Source organism: Spinacia oleracea, chromosome 1, assembly GCF_020520425.1.
Source record: "Spinacia oleracea cultivar Varoflay chromosome 1, BTI_SOV_V1, whole genome shotgun sequence".
In the NCBI taxonomy this organism is placed as follows: domain Eukaryota; kingdom Viridiplantae; phylum Streptophyta; class Magnoliopsida; order Caryophyllales; family Amaranthaceae; genus Spinacia; species Spinacia oleracea.
This window is the reverse complement of record NC_079487.1, coordinates 23,861,889-23,866,394: the sequence shown is the minus strand read 5'-3', so window position 1 is coordinate 23,866,394 and position 4,506 is coordinate 23,861,889.

The window sequence follows — 4,506 nt, the reverse complement described above, 5'->3', positions numbered from 1 at the left end:
TTGACCATGATTCTCACCAGATTCTTCTAAAGATCTCTGAGTTTCATCTTGAATGTCATCTTGAGCATTCTCTAGAGTTTGTTGTTCGACTCGAATTTCTTCGAGGTCTACTTTTCTCCCACTTGTCATTTTGGAAATGTGATCCTTCTCCAAAAAGACACCATCTCGAGCAACAAACACTTTGTTCTCAGATGTATTGTAGAAGTAATACCCCTTTGTTTCCTTTGGATAGCCCACAAGGATACATTTGTCAGATTTTGGATGAAGTTTGTCTGAAATTAATCGTTTGACGTATACTTCACATCCCCAAATCTTAAGAAAAGACACATTTGGAGGCTTTCCAAACCATAATTCGTATGGAGTCTTTTCGACAGCTTTAGACGGAGCTCTATTTATAGTGAGTGCAGCTGTATTTAGTGCATGTCCCCAAAATTCTAATGGAAGTTCGGCCTGACCCATCATTGACCTGACCATGTCTAGCAAGGTTCTGTTCCTCCGTTCTGACACACCGTTCCATTGTGGTGTTCCAGGAGGAGTCAATTCTGATAGAATTCCACATTCTTTCAGATGGTCATCAAATTCATAGCTCAGATATTCACCGCCTCTATCAGACCGCAGTGCCTTAATCTTCTTGCCTAATTGATTCTCTACTTCACTCTGAAATTCCTTGAATTTGTCAAAGGATTCAGACTTATGCTTCATTAGGTAGACATAACCATACCTACTGAAGTCATCAGTGAAAGTGATAAAGTAGCTGAAACCACCTCTAGCATTTGTACTCATTGGTCCACATACATCTGTATGGATTAAACCCAATAGTTCATTTGCTCTTTCTCCAACTTTAGAGAAAGGTTGCTTTGTCATTTTGCCAAGTAAACATGATTCGCATTTACCATAATCCTCTAAGTCAAATGGTTCTAGAATTCCTTCCCTTTGAAGTCTTTCTAAGCGTTTCAAGTTTATATGGCCTAATCGACAATGCCACAGATAGGTGAGATCTGAATCATCCTTTTTGGCCTTTTTGGTATTTATGTTATATACTTGTTTGTCGTGATCTAATAAATAAAGTCCATTGACTAATCTAGCAGATCCATAAAACATCTCTTTAAAATAAAACGAACAACTATTGTCTTTTATTATAAAGGAAAATCCCTTAGCATCTAAGCAAGAAACTGAAATGATGTTTTTAGTAAGACTTGGAACATGGAAACATTCTTCCAGTTCCAAAACTAGCCCGGAGGGCAACGACAAATAGTAAGTTCCTACAGCTAATGCAGCAATCCGTGCTCCATTTCCCACTCGTAGGTCGACTTCACCCTTGCTTAACTTTCTACTTCTTCTTAGTCCCTGTGGATTGGAACATAAGTGTGAGCCACAACCTGTATCTAATACCCAAGAAGTTGAATTAGCAAGTATACAGTCTATAACGAAAATACCTGAAGATGGAACGACTGTTCCGTTCTTCTGATCTTCCTTTAGCTTCAAGCAATCTCTCTTCCAATGCCCCTTCTTCTTGCAGTAGAAGCATTCGGATTCAGAAGTGGGTTGACTGACCTTCCTCTTTGCAGATTTGGCGCCAGTTTGCTTAGTTGGGCTGGCCTTGTTGCCACCTTTCTTAGCATTCCTCTTCTTTCCAGATTTCTTGAACTTGCCCCCACGCACCATAAGCACATCCTGCTTATCACTTTTGAGCGTCTTTTCAGCGGTCTTCAGCATACCGTGAAGCTCAGTGAGCGTTTTGTCCAGACTATTCATACTGTAGTTCAGTTTGAACTGATCATACCCGCTATGAAGAGAATGGAGGATGGTGTCTATAGCCATTTCCTGAGAAAATTGCTGATCCAGCCGACTCATATTCTCAATGAGTCCAATCATTTTGAGAACATGTGGACTTACGGGCTCGCCTTTCTTAAGCTTGGTCTCAAGAATTTGCCTATGAGTCTCGAATCTTTCGACTCGAGCCAGATCTTGGAACATGTTCTTCAACTCACTGATGATTGTGAAAGCATCTGAGTTGATGAACGTTTTCTGCAGATCCGCACTCATGGTGGCGAGCATTAGACATTTCACATCCTTGTTGGCATCAATCCAACGATTGAGGGCAGCCTGAGTGACCCCGTCGCCTGGAGCTTCGGGCATCGCCTCATCTAGGACATACTCCTTTTCTTCCTGCATAAGAACTATTTGCAAGTTCCTTTGCCAGTCAAGGAAGTTTTTCCCGTTCAACTTCTCCTTTTCGAGAATTGATCGAATGTTGAATGAATTGTTGTTTGCCATATTAAAAACTACAATTGAAAAGAATAAACAAATAAATAACCATTCACAGTTTCTCTTAATAAACTTAAATTCTAGCATACATGCATAATTCAATGTTTATTAAGCATTTTATTCAAGTTATGTGTTCCGGCAGGTGTGAATAAAATGATTCCAAGATCCTAAAATCATTGAAGAACTAAGCACAGTTTGTCGACTTAATCCTAGAACATCTTAGGTAAGCAAAAGCCTTTTGCTAATAGTCTAGAAACTATTCTTGGTTGATAGGTACGTCTAAGAACTTATTAGGTAAACCTATCGAATTTGCCACGACATAAAAGGACTCCTTACTTATATCGTTGAGTTTCACCAAAACTAACATGTACTCACAATTATTTGTGTACCTTGCCCCTTTAGGACCAATAAGTAACACCTCGCTGAGCGAAAACTATTACTAGATTGATGTAAAGGATATCCAAGCAAGTGTATATTTTGGCATGGCACCTTTTAACTCAATTTTTAAGTTTGGAACTTAAGGCTCTTACTATGTTGGTTAGATTTTAAGTGAACTAAAATCCTTAATCATGCAACATAATCAAGCTTTTGATCTCATGCATTTTAAGACATATTTAAAACAATAAATAACTTAAAACATGCATAAGATATTTGTGATCTAGTATGGCCCGACTTCATCTTGAAGCTTTGACTTCAAAGTCCGTCTTGAAAATCTCCGTGGGAGGCATCATTTTCTTCAAATAGGATAAGCTATAACTAATTACAACTATTTGATGGTTCGCAGACCATATTTGAATTGAAAAATAACTTTGGTGCTTTAGACCAATTACATTCAAATTAATGGTACGCAGACCATATTTTCTATCCTATTTGGGCCATACTAGTCACTTCATAACCTGCAAAACAGTACATATACAATATATACCATTCACCCATTCATTATCATGAATGGCCCACATAGCTGGTTAGTAAAACACATTATGCATCACGTAAACATTTGCAGCAATTAATCAAGGGCACCAATAATCTACCAATTATTCAGTCCTTATTAATTCTAATCAAGTTGTTTTAACCTTAAGGATTTGTAGATCTAATCAAGAGTTTATGACTAAAAAGCGCTCCCACTTAAACCAATAAATTCATATGCTTTACCAATTTTAAACATAAAAATGTATTTCTAGTCCAACCGGAAACATACAAATTTAATTAAAATTTAAAGCTCATATCAATTTATAATTGAATCCAAAAATTTAATTTAATTTCAGTCGTATTTAAATTAATTCATGATTTTAATTTTAGTAAAATAATTAGAATAAATAACATTTATTATAATTATAATATTCAAAATTAAAATCCAAGAAAATAATTCAAATTATTAATTTTAAAATTAATTAAAATTACGTGACCTGAAATTTTCAAATTAAACATTCAAAACGATCTAATCGTAACGCAAACACCCTACGCGTTGCACGCCCATGGACCGTACGCACACAGCCATTGCTGGCCATGTGCGCGCAGCCCATGCGCTCGTCGCATAGCTGCTGCTTCCCTATCGCAAGCCTCCGCACACATTGTGCTCGCTGCGCGCGCCAGCGCTCATCGCACGCGAGCTATCGCTCGCAGTGCGCGCGCGCGCGACATCGCTCGCTGGGCGCGCGAGCCATCGCTCGCTGGGCGCGCGACATCGCTCGCTGCGCGCGCGACATCGCTCGCTGCGCGCGCGAGCCATCGCTTGCTGGCGCGAGCCATCGCTCGCTGGGCGCGCGACATCGCTCGCTGGGCGGGCGACATCGCGCGCTGTGCGCGCGAGTGATGCTGGGCGCAGCGCTCGTGGCACGCGAGCTTGCGCTCGCTGCGCGCGAGGCTGCGCGCTCTTGTGCGAGGCAGCGCGCGTTGTGGCGCAGCTCGCTTGCTGCCCACACGCGACTGCCTTGGCTCGCCCTTCGCCCATGCCCATTCGTTCATTGCTCGTGGCACACGACACAAGGCAGGGCTGCTGCCTTGTGCTCGTGCACTACGCCCTTGCTCATTGCATTCGTGCCGCACGGGCGACGAGCTCCCTTGCTCGTCGTCGCATGCCCGCATTATACAACACCCCTTAAGGGTAACACGAAGCGTCCATTGCTTCGTGCGTGCAAGTTATATGAATGAATCGCATAAAAATTTAAAATTTATATTTAAAATTAATGACAAATTAATAAATATTATTAATTTCATAATTTTAGGGCGAAAAAATCG